Source organism: Monodon monoceros, unplaced genomic scaffold (genome assembly GCF_005190385.1).
Source record: "Monodon monoceros isolate NGI ecotype Baffin Bay Population unplaced genomic scaffold, NGI_Narwhal_1 Super_Scaffold_22, whole genome shotgun sequence".
In the NCBI taxonomy this organism is placed as follows: Eukaryota; Metazoa; Chordata; class Mammalia; order Artiodactyla; family Monodontidae; genus Monodon; species Monodon monoceros.
This window is the reverse complement of record NW_021703779.1, coordinates 120,467,216-120,479,636: the sequence shown is the minus strand read 5'-3', so window position 1 is coordinate 120,479,636 and position 12,421 is coordinate 120,467,216.

The window sequence follows — 12,421 nt, the reverse complement described above, 5'->3', positions numbered from 1 at the left end:
CAATTCAACCCATAACGTACATCTATGTGTTAATGGCTTTCGTTTTAATTTTTCTGTATTTTTCAAATTTTAAATAATGAAAATGGTTATACATTTGTTATCAAAAGGTATAATAAAATTTTTACTTTCATCAAGTAATACATGCCAGGGTAAAAAAAAATCAAATTGTACAAAAAAGCTTTCAATGAATAAAGAGCAAGAGTTCCCTTCCCAAGGTTTTGCCACCCATAGGTCTACTCTCTAGACGTAATTAATTGTAAACTCTTAAAAAAAATTTTTTTTTGGTGGTTATCTCTCTATCTCAAAACATGACTTAAATTAATATTTATTGATATATCAACTTTAAACATCATCCATCAACTTCCTGTTATGACAAATGAAGTTTAGCAGATTTATATCCTCTACCTCCCCTCTGACATTTCCCAGTAAGAGTCCCTCTGTTTCAAGTCATCTTAGTGACTTCAAATAATGTACTTGAAACTAGATATCTTATTCCACCAAATACAGTTTGCCTTTCTTTCTGATCTGTTTTTCTCTAACAATCACATATGTTTTATTATCTAAATCCATAACTAAAGACACAAAGGCAGTTTATTTCTCAAACCACTGTACTTACATCTATGTAAAATTTGGGTCCTTTCTGCTAAGATGTATAATAGGAGAGTCCCTAGCTGTGAAATGTCATGGGCATCTGTGTTTTACATCCAAGCTTAGTATATTAGAGGCTACTGAATAATGTAGATCCTTATTAGTGGTACTACCTTCTCCAGGGTAGGTCTAGCGCTTTGAATGTGCCATATGTGCTGCTGCTGGAAATTTCTGAGCTTTTCTATTGTACGATGGTACAAAAGCTCATCTGTTATCTGCATTTGGCTAGATTCCTGGAATCTGCCAGCATTTGCTGTAGTCTGGCCTGGTTGCTCTCTAGGTCTGGCACAGTGGTCATTTTGGGCTTCTCATGCCGATATTCCCTACAGTGTCCACTGTTGCATGAATCTCTGTCTTCTCCTTGCTTTACTCTCTTGGCATACTAGAGCACATCTTCTAGCTCCCTCCTAAGAAAGGGTGCAGGAGAGGTGAATGCCTAAGTCCTTTAATTTCTGAAAGTTTTTCATTGCGTCTCATACTTGAATATTACATTTGATGACTGCAGAAATCTGAGCTGAACTTCATTTTCCCTCAGAACCTTGAAGGCATTGGCATCCTTGTCTGCTAGCATCTAGTATTGCTTGGGGGAAGTCTGATAACATTCATACCTCTCTTTTGTGATGTTACCTTCTTTTCCGTTTTCTCATAATGTTTTTCCCAGTGTATGGAAATTTCACCATGAGGCTTGATATGGGTCTTTCTTTCATTTGCTGGGTATTCAATGGGCCCTGTCAATCTGGAGACTTAAGCCTGAGCCATAAAAAAATAATTTCTGTCTTTCCGTTTTATATGTTGTCTCTTTATGGAACTCCTATTACTTGGATGTTGGAGTGACTGTACTGATTCTTACATTTTCTTTCCTATTTCCCATGTCTTTGTCCATTTGTTTTACTTTCTGGAAGAATCCTTGGCATTCTCTCCCATTCTTCCATTGAATTCAATTTTAAACATTTCATTTATCACATTTTCAAGATATTTAATTTGTTCTGTTCATTTTTAATAGCATCTTCTTGTTTTACAGAAGCATATATTTAAAAAGTAGCTCATCACATATCATATCCTATATGCCAAATACTTTGCTAAATGTTTCATACATATTAACTCATTTATTCTTCATGAAAACACTATAAGAAAGATAGTTATTATCTGCATCTTAGAGATATAGAACAAAGGCTAGAACAAGAGGTCTAACTAAATATCCTTGGTAAATAAAATACTGCAGGAATACTGAAAGATACTGTGTGTGATGATAAGTACATGACCTCTAGAAACACATGGCCTGGTTTTAAGAACTGGCTCCATTACTGACGAGCCTTTTATGTATGTGGGTGAGGATGGAAGTCACCTGTTAGACATGTACATTTTCAGTCTATGGCTCCCCCCATTTTTTTTCCTGCAACTACTGCTTTCCCTCTACCTTACCTGGTGCCACTAAATCCTAAGTCTCTCCTGGCCTCCATGGAATAAACTGGCTCTTTTTCCTTGATGTCTCCTCTACACATCACATCTCCTCCATCCTTCTATCTCTCCACAATGTGTCGAGGTTGCCTGCCCTCTGTTGCTGTTGAGTATGTGCATTTGTATTTTTAAAATTCCTTTACTATAATTTGAATATGGTCAATCTCTGATCTTCATCTGAAAGTCCACAGTGTTTCTTTTAGTCCCATTATTTCCACTGAGAGCTGACTATCTAGACAATATCCTAAATCTGATATGAATTATGATTCTGAAGAAACAGGTTTACATTTCACATAACTGAGTTGTTTTCCTTTAACATGGTTTATGATACTTTTCATAAGTGATTTAAGTATTTTTAAAATGATACATTCTTCTTTATATTAGAATCTCTTTAACAATTACCATGAAAGGATCATTAAACCTCTTAAATCTAAGAACAATTACACTGTTCTTATTCTAGTGACACACAGAAATTAATAGTGGTTTAAAAAAGGAAAAATTAAAAAAAAAACACACCTTGCTCATTTTGCTCTACTCAGAAATACAACTTGCTTTTTTCCTGGTGTGGCACATCTCTGAACTATATTTTGCATCCTGCGGTTTCATGCTGCAAAATATATTCCCCAACATCATTAGAGTCCTAGAGAGAAACATTGACCACACCAAGTATAAAAGAAAACAGATCAGTATTTATATCTACCTAGCAAAATACTCAAAGAAGAAGCATAATGAGAATTTGTCTAGTAGCATCATTTTTCTTCCAACGTTGGAGAATATTATCATCCTAGTTACTCATGTTAAGAACTTTGAAGTTGTTCTATAACCTTCTATATGATTTCCCAAATTAATTTGGAACGAATTCTGCTTCTAAAACCCAATCATGCCTTCTCTTCTCACATTCTCATGGTAGTACTCATATTCAGCCCCTCATCATTTCTGTGCCAACTTGACCAGTCACCTCTACCCCTAACTACTACCAGAGTGGTATATAAAAACTGCATGCTTACCCACACCACACGTCTATTAAAATATGTTGACTCTTTAATAATTCTCCAGGACAAAGACCAAATTCCTAAACACGAGATTCGAGGATTCTGAAGAGTACTGAAAACAGCGTAGCAGAGTGCAGATTGAGGTTCGTTGAGCAAACATTCAGTGTACTAATTCTGTCCAAGATTTCGAGATGGCTGTTAGTAAATCAAATATAAGGCATACCTTTGTTTAGAGCAGGGATTTAGTCCCAGAAGGGGACTGAGGTACTATTATTGTATACCCTATGATGCTGTCTACCTTCTGAGGATACAAGATAAATAAAACAGCTAAAGCTCTAGACTCCCTGAATCATGTAGCTCACAGTGTAGAAGAGAAGACAGACAAGTAAAGAGACAACTACAATACAATGCAAGTACTATGAAGAAGAAGTAAAGGGCATAATTAAGAGATTCCAAGAAGGGGACTGACTAGGGCAATAAGGAGATTAGGGAAGATTTCCTTAGAGAAATGATGTTTGAGCTGAGGCCAAAAGATGAGGAAGAGTTTGTCAAGTGAAGGGAGGGAAAAAAGAGCATTCTAGTAAGAGGAAATAGGTACAAAGGCCCTAATAACATAGGGGGAATAGGTACAAAGGCCCTAATAACATAGGGGGAATAGGTACAAAGGCCTAATAACATAGGCCCTAATAACACAAAGAGGGAATAACATGTACAAAGGCCGTAATGAGGGAGAGAGGACAGAGTCTTTGAGAACTAGAAGAAGGTCAGCATGGCTTAGGAGAAGATATGGAAGGGGTAGTGGCATGAGATGAGGCTAGAGAGCTTAGCCATATAGAGGATGGATCAGACAAGAGTCAGAGTGGGCTCAGGGAGATGAGACATGAGCTTGTTGCTGTGGTCTATGCAAAAGATGAAAGGACAGTAACAACTAGAGACTGAGACAGGTAACCAAAACCACAAGATACTTAGTGAGTAGGATAGAAAGGAGGAAACGGAGAAATTTTGTGATTCAGTGAACATGTGGGTACCAAGTGTTCTTCCTGGCAAACCGAATGCTGGATCTAGGATGGGATGACTAATTGTGATTCCTCCAAATACTGGACAGAAGTTTCTCATATATACTCTATGCCCTGGTCAGGATTGTTTTAGAAAATTATCTTGCATGTAAAGAACACTGATGGCTCTTGCTGAGAAGGATAAAAGAAGGCAGAAACTGAAAAAAATTGAATTACTTGCATGTAGAGGATTTACCCAAATGATACTCATACGCTGAGAGTGCCTAGCTCAGCACATAAAATGTGCTTAAGAATGCTTTTGGAACTGGATTAAAAGTAATAACCAGGAGAAATAATGAAATAGTTCATTCCCTGGTGTAATAAAGAGCCTTACTCCATTTATGTTGTTTGACTGCCAACAGCTTTCAAGCCCCACCTCCTGTGTCTCTTTCTGCCCCACATCCGGGCAAGCTGATAAGACAGCCCACTGGTTCCCTCCCTCGCCACAATAACAGTCAGGGTCACTTGCTCCCACTCCTTCTCAAGCCACTCAAGCTATTCTGAGACCTGCTTGGGTGCCTGCCCTGCTCTCCTCAGAAGCTTGTGAGTAATAAATGTCTTCACATGCACGAGCATATGGCTATGTCACATCATTAGTCTTGACATTCAAAGTGATTTTGATGGGGGTCTGTCTGGTCTCCACGGATTGAACATAACTGCTTGGAAGCTGGAAAGAGTTAGTGCTTACCAAATATTTCATAAGCTCCACTACAATTTCCAGTCTCTTTGCATTTTGTTGAGAGCCAGAGAAATAATTTTTGCCTAATGGACTGTGAGTGAAACTGAATGTGTCATTTCCAGGCTGGACTTCCCTTTCCATGTCAGTGCAGCCTTAGAGGCCACCCTGGGTGGTGATGGAGGAGGGCGACCTAATCTGAATCAGATTGTAATGTTAGCAAGAGATAAACTACTGTGTTAAGTCACTGCAGTTTATCTATTTCTGCAGCAAAGATTATAGTAACATAATTAATGCTTACTGAACTGGACCAATTCAGCAATGTACAGCTCTATATGTCCACTTCCACAAAGTAATGTTCAAAATATTTCACTGAAAACCATTTATCATAAAACATGGACACAGTTCTAAGGTATAACTATTTTCTTTTCATGTCATTCACTTAAAAAGGGGAACAATGATATATGTCATAAACAGGTAAATGTATCTCCTCAAATGAACTTTTCACTAATTTTCCTTTGAGGTACTGAGATCTGAAATTGTTGATAGCATAAAAACATGTAACAGTTTTATTACTTCATTATTAATCTAAGTTCAATAATTGTATTTTCCTACATGGTACTATTAAGCAGTAGGAAATTTACTTATACTCGAATCTTATGCCCTTAAAATGTTAGATGCAACATCAAAATTACTGTATAATGATTTACAACTAAGATTTCACTCTGAGTTTAATCTTAAATTTAAGGTAAAAACTGATTTTTAGAGAAGAGTAAATAAAACCAAACACTTTTCACAGTGTAATTGAATCTATTATTTGTAGTATTCTATCACAGTTGAAATTTCAACAATCGTTTTCCATATTTACTTTCTATTCAACACTGAACAACTGAAATTTTCTTTGCTTAAAGAGAGATATTTTTTAACTTCAAACTGACGATCTTGATCAATGATGTTCAAATGATTTGTTGATATGTTTGACTCAAATACATTGATATATATTCTCTCCCCCAGAACAGAGGGTATTGATAAGCTCAAAATAATTATTACAATAGAGTACATCTAATTATTCGAACACTATTTCAACTCAACACCTTAATGAAAGAAGTAATACTGCCTTCAAACACATAACACAAAATTTTAAAAAAATGATTGTTTTACCCTTCTGGTTACCTATTCTGGTGTAAAATTGATTTCCTTATCTATTTCTTCTCAGCTTAGCAAAGTTATCTTTTTATGATATCTAGGAGTTCTCTATTTCTGCACGAAGAATTAAGGTATCCATCCATGACATCCATCTTCATATGTTATTAATATTTCTGAGCTCTTTGAGTCCCTCTTGCCTCCTCTCCTAACCTTGCCTGAGAATATTTTAAAATCACTGTCTATCTTAATTTCTATTGTAATCATTCTGTCTTTCTCTTTGATTGCTGTAACATTTTTCTACTTTTTCACTTTGTCATCTTTCTTCTGCTTTTCCTTTCCAAAATACTCACTGGTAACTAGCATGAATCACCATTTGCTTTTTGCTATGCAACACACTTCCATTTCTCTTATAAAAAATTTCCCTTGTGCCTCTGTGTTCATTTCTTAGTCCCACTCATATTCAATGAACATTCTGAGCTCCTTCCACAAGGTACAGAGGTAAAATTAAACATCCTTCTTATGACCCTATGCTTGGTAGCACATTAATTCTATTTACGTGGTTACTGAGATATGTAACTATGATTTCCTAGATGTGTCATATAGGTATACATCTTTACCTCAGGATTTCTCAAACCAGATCATAATTTCTAGCTGTTATGCTCAGAAGTCATTCCTGTAGAAAAAAGTACCAATCTTTTTCAGTTTCCCATAATCAAACCCTTTCCTGCATATCTCTAGACTCATTCTCTACACCCTCTGACACATTTCAGTTCATCTGATCTCTAATGGTATTTCGCACCTCTGTGCCTTCACACATGCTGTCCCCACTGTCTGGCATTCCATTCTATCATTTGCCACCTGAAAATACTCATCATTTAAGAATCAACTCAAGTATCACCTCCTCTGGAAAGTTCCTGTTTTTCCCTAAGTCTGGGTGGGGATGGCCTCCTCTTCACTCCCAATGCATCCTGCATCCCTCTATCACACAAATCATCCTGCATCCCTCTATCACAGCACTTACCACATGGTACTATCTTTCCCTTATCTGTCTTCCCCACTAGATTACACTCTTTCAGGGTAGGTACTGGGCATTTTATCATTTACATATAGAACCTAATCCAGTATATGACGCTTATTAAATAGTAAAAAAAAAAAATGAATGACTGATTTCAGATTGCCTATTCTTTTTTTTTTTTTTCTTTGCAGTACGCGGGCCCCTCACTGCTGTGGCCTCTCCCGTTGCAGAGCACAGGCTCCGGAAGCGCCGGCTCAGCGGCCATGGCTCACGGGCCCAGTCGCTCAGCGGCATGTGGGATCCTCCCGGACCGGGGCACAAACCCACGTCCCCTGCATCGGCAGGCGGACTCCCAACCACTGCGCCACCAGGGAAGCCCCAGATTGCCTATTCTTTATTTACTTTGAAAACACAATATCATCTCATTCTCCCATAAAAATTAATAGAACATGTATTCATTAAAAAATTTTTTTTTAAATTTATTTATTTTTGGCTGTGTTGGGTCTTTTTCTTTTTTTTGGAATATTTTAATTTAATTTAATTTTTTATATAGGAGGTCCTTACTAGTCATACACTTTATACATATCAGTGTATACACGTCAATCCCAATCTCCCAATTCATCACACACACCCCTCACCCCCCCACCGGTTTCCCCCCTTGGTGTCCATACATTTGTTCTCTACATCTGTCTCAATTTCTGCCCTGCAAACTGGTTCATCTGCACCATTTTTCTAGGTTCCACATTTATGCATTAATATACGATATTTATTTTTCTCTTTCTGACTTACTTCACTCTGTATGACAGTCTCTAGATCTATCCACGTCTTTACAAATGACACAATTTCGTTCCTTTTTAATGGCTGAGTAATATCCCATTGTATATATGTACCACATCTTCCTTATCCATTCATCTGTCCATGGGCATTTAGATTGCTTCCGTGACCTGGCTATTATAAATAGTGAGGCACTGAACATTGGGGTGCATGAGTCTTTTTGAATTATAGTTTTCTCTGGGTATATGCCCAGTAGTGGGATTGCTGGGTCATATGGTAGTTCTGTTTTTAGTTTTTTAAAGAACCTCCATACTGTTCTCCATAGTGACTGTATCAATTTACATTCCCACTAACAGTGCAAGAGGGTTCCCTTTTCTCCACACCCTCTCCAGCATTTGTTGTTTGTAGATTTTCTGATGATGCCCATTCTAACTGGTGTGAGGTGATACCTCATTGTAGTTTTAATCTGCATTTCTCTAATAATTAGTGATGTTGAGCAGATTTTCATATGCTTCTTGGCCATCTGTATGTCTTCTTTGGAGAAATGTCTATTTAGGTCTTCTGCCCATTTTTGGATTGGGTTGTTTGTTTTTTTAATATTGAGCTGCATGAGCTTTCTATATATTTTGGAGATTAATCCTGTGTCCGTTGATTAGTTTGCAAATATTTTCACCCACTATGAGGGTTGTCTTTTCATCTTGTTTATGGTTTCCTTTGCTGTGCAAAAGCTTTTAAGCTTCATTAGGTCTCATTTGTTTATTTTTGTTTTTAATTCCATCACCCTAAGAGGGGAATCAAAAAAGATCTTGCTGTGATTTATGTCAAAGAGTGTTCTTCCTATATTTTCCTCTAAGAGTTTTATAGTGTCCGGTCTTGCATTTAGGTCTCTAATCCATTTCGAGTTTATTTTTGTGTATGGTGTCAGGGAGTATTCTAATTTCATTATTTTACATGTAGCTGTCCAGTTTTCTCAGCACAACTTATTGAAGAGACTGCCTTTTCTCCATTGTATATCCTTGCCTTCTTTGTCATAGATTAGTTGACCATAGGTGCATGGGTTCATCTCTGGGCTTTCTATCTTGTTCTATTGATCTATGTTTCTGTTTTTGTGCCAGTACCATATTGTCTTGATTACTGTAGCTTTGTACTATACTCTGAAGTCAGGGAGTCTGATTCCTCCAGCTCTGTTTTTTTCTCAAGACTGCTTTGGCGATACGGGGTCTTTTGTGTCTCCATACAAATTTTAAGATTTTTTATTCTAGTTCCATAAAAAATGCCATTGCTAATTTGATAGGGATTGCACTGAATCTGTAGATTGCTTTGGGTAGCATAATCATTTTCACAATATTGATTCTTCCAATCCAAGAACATGGTATATCTCTCCATCTGTTGGTATCCTCTTTAATTTCTTTCATCAATGTCTTATAGTTTTCTGAGTACAGGTCTTTTACCTCCTTAGGTAGGTTTACTCCTAGGTATTTTATTCCTTTTGTTGCAATGTTGAATGGGATTGTTTCCTGAATTTCTCTTTCTGATCTTTCATTGTTAGTGTATAAGAATGCAAGAGATTTCTGTGCATTAATTTTGTCTCCTGCAACTTTACCAAATTCATTGATTAGCTCTAGTAGTTTTCTGGTGGCATCCTTAGGCTTCTCTATGTATAGTATCATGTCATCTGCAAACAGTGAGTTTTACTTCTTCTTTTCCAATTTGTATTCCTTTTATTTCTTTTTTTCTCTGATTGCCGTGGCTAGGACTTCAAAAACTATGTTGAGTAAGAGTGGACATCCTTGTCTTGTTCCTGATCTTAAACAAAATGCTTTCAGCTTTTCACCATTGAGAATGATGTTTGCTGTGGGTTTTTCAAATATGGCTTTTATTATGTTGAGGTAGGTTCCCTCTATGCCCACTTTCTCTAGAGTTTTTTTTATCATAAATGGGTGTTGAATTTTGTCAAAAGCCTTTTCTGCATCTACTGAGATGATCATATCGTTTTTATTCTTCAATTTGTTAATATGGTGTATCACATTGATTGATTTACATATATTGAAGAATCCTTGCATCTCTGGGATAAATCACAATTGATCATGGTGTATGATCCTTTTAATGTGTTGTTGAATTCTGTTTGCTAGTATTTTGTTGAGGATTTTTGCATCTATATTCATCAGTGATGTTGGTTTCTAATTTTCTTTTTTTGTAGTATATTTGTCTGGTTTTGGTATCAGGGTGATGTGGCCTCATAGAATGAGTTTGGGAGTGTTCCTTCCTCTCCAATTTTCTGGAAGAGTTTTAGAAGGATGGGTGTTAGCTCTTCTCTAAATGTTTGATATAATTCACCTGGGAAGCCATCTGGTCCTGGACTTTTACTTGTTGGAAGATTTTTAATCACAATTTCAATTTCATTACTTGTGCTTCATCTGTTCATATTTCCAGTTCTTCCTGGTTCAGTCTTGGAAGGTTATACCTTTCTAAGAATTTGTCCATTTCTTCCAGGTTGTTCATTTTATTGGCATAGAGTTGCTTGCAGTAGTCTCTTAGGATGCTTTGTATTTCTGCAGTGTCTGTTGCAACTTCTCCTTTTTCATTTCTAATTTTATTGATTTGAGTCCTCTCACTCTTTTTCTTGATGAGTCTGGCTAATGGTTTATCAATTTTGTTTACCTTCTCAAAGAACTAGCTTTTAGTTTTATTTATCTTTGCTACTGTTTTCTTTGTTTCTATTTTACTTATTTCTGTTGTAATCTTTATGTTTTCTTTCCTTCTACTAACTTTGGGGTTTGTTTGTTCTTCTTTCTCGTGTTCCTTTAGGTGTAAGGTTAGACTGTTTATATGAGATTCTTCTTGTTACTTGAGGTAGGCTTCTATTGCTATAAACTTCCCTCTTAAAACTGCTTTTGCTGCATCCCGTAGGTTTTGGATTGTCGTGTTTTCACTGTCACTTGTCTCTAGGTATTCTTTGATTTCCTCTTTGATTTCTTCAGTGATCTCTTGGTTATTTAGTAACGTATTGTTTAGCCTCCATGTGTTTGTGTATTTTACGTCTTTTTCCCTATAGTTCATTTCTAATCTCATAGCGTTGTGGTCAGAAAAGATGCTTTATATGATTTCAATTTTCTTAAATTTGAGGCTTCATTTGTGAACCAAGATGTGATCTCTCCTGGAGAATGTTCCATGCGCACTTGAGAAGAAAGTGTAATCTGCTGTTTCTGGATGGAATGTCCTATAAATATCAATTAAATCCATCTGGTCTATTCTGTCATTTAAAGCTTCTGTTTCCTTATTTATTTTCATTTTGGATGATCTGTCCATTGGTGTAAGTGAGGTGTTAAAAGTCCCCCACTATTACTGTGTTACTGTCGATTTCCTCTTTTATAGCTGTTAGCAGTTGCCTTATGTATTGACGTGCTCCCATGCTGGGTGTATGTGTGTATGTGTGTGTGTATATATATATATATATATATATATATATATATACACATACATACATACATATATATATATATATATATTATTTTTGGCAGTACACGGGCCTCTCACTGTTGTGGCCTCTCCCGTTGTGGAGCACAGGCTCCGGACGTGCAGGCTCAGCGGCCATGGCTCACGGGCCTAGCCACTCCGCGGTATGTGGGATCTTCCCAGACTGGGGCACGAACCCGTGTCCCCTGCATCGGCAGGCGGACTCTCAACCACTGCGCCACCAGGGAAGCACGGGTGCATATATATTTATAATTGTTATATCTTCTTGGATTGATCCCTTGATCATTATGTAGTGTCCTTCCTTCTCACTTGTAACATTCTTTATTTTAAAGTCTATTTTATCTGATATGAGTATTGCTACTCCAGCTTTCTTTTGATTTCTATTTGCATGGAATATCTTTTTCCATCCCCTCACTTTCTGTCTGTATGTGTCCCTAGGTCTGAGGTGGGTCTCTTATAGACAGCATATAGATGGGTCTTGTTTTTTTATACATTCAGCAAGCCTGTGTCTTTTGGTTGGGGCATTTAATCTATTCACGTTTAAGGTAATTATCGATAAGAAAATGGTCATAGGAACATACCTAATTGTTTTGCATTTGTTTTTGTAGGTACTTTCCTTCTCTTGTGTTTCCCACTTAGAGAAGTTCCTTTAGCATTTGTTGTAGAGCTGGTCTCGTGGTGCTGAATTCTCTTAGCTTTTACTTGTCTGGAAAGCTTTTGATTTCTCCATCAAATCTGAATGAGATCCTTGCTGGGAAGAGTAATCTTGGTTGTAGGTTCTTCCCTTTCATCACTTTAAGTATATCATGCCACTCCCTTCTGGCTTGTAGAGTTTCTGCTGAGAAATCAGTTGTTAACCTTATGGGAGTTCCCTTGTATGTTATTTGTCGTTTTTCCCTTGCTACTTTCAATAATTTTTCTTTGTCTTTAATTTTTGCCAGTTTGATTACTATGTGTCTCGGCGTGTTTCTCCTTGGGTTTATCCTGTATGGGACTCTCTGCACTCCCTGGACTTGGGTGGCTATTTCCTTTCCCATGTTAAGGAAGTTTTCCACTATAATCTCTTTAAATATTTTCTCAGGTCCTTTCTCTCTCTCTTCTCCTGGGATCCCTAAAATGTGAATGTTGTTGTGTTTAAAGTTGTCCCAGAGGTCTCTTAGGCTGTCTTCATTTCTTTTCA